Source organism: Mastomys coucha, unplaced genomic scaffold (assembly GCF_008632895.1).
Source record: "Mastomys coucha isolate ucsf_1 unplaced genomic scaffold, UCSF_Mcou_1 pScaffold5, whole genome shotgun sequence".
NCBI lineage: Eukaryota > Metazoa > Chordata > Mammalia > Rodentia > Muridae > Mastomys > Mastomys coucha.
In genome coordinates this window covers 99539429-99539950 of record NW_022196911.1, presented here as the reverse complement: position 1 = coordinate 99539950, position 522 = coordinate 99539429, and positions in this window count along the sequence as shown.

The window sequence follows — 522 nt, the reverse complement described above, 5'->3', positions numbered from 1 at the left end:
AGAGGGAGGATCTATATAGTTGTAATGGTTTGCATATGCTGGTCCCAGGGAGTGGCACTATTAGAAGGTGTGGGCCTGTTGGAGTAGGTGTGTCACTACTGAGGGTGTGGGCTTTAAGACCCTCATCTGAGCTGAGCTGCCTGGAAGTCAGTCTTCTGCTAGCGGCCTTCAGAGGAAGATGTAGAGCTCTCAGCTTCTCCTGCACCATGCCTGCCTGGATGCTGCCATGTTTCCACCTTGATGATAATGAACTGAACCTCTGAACCTGTAAGCCAGCCCCAATTAAATGTTGTCTTTTGTAAGGGATGCCTTGGACATGGTGTCTGTTCACAGCACTGAAACCCTAACGAGGACAAGAGTCCTGACTGTTCTGGAACTTGCCCTGTAGACCAGGCTGTCCTCAAGCTCAAGAGATCCACCTCCCTCTGCCTCCCAAGTGCTGGGATTAAACGTGTGCTGTAGGAAGCCATTTCATAAGCACATCGCCATTAAAAGATGGCATTTGGCTTGCCGTTAGTATCA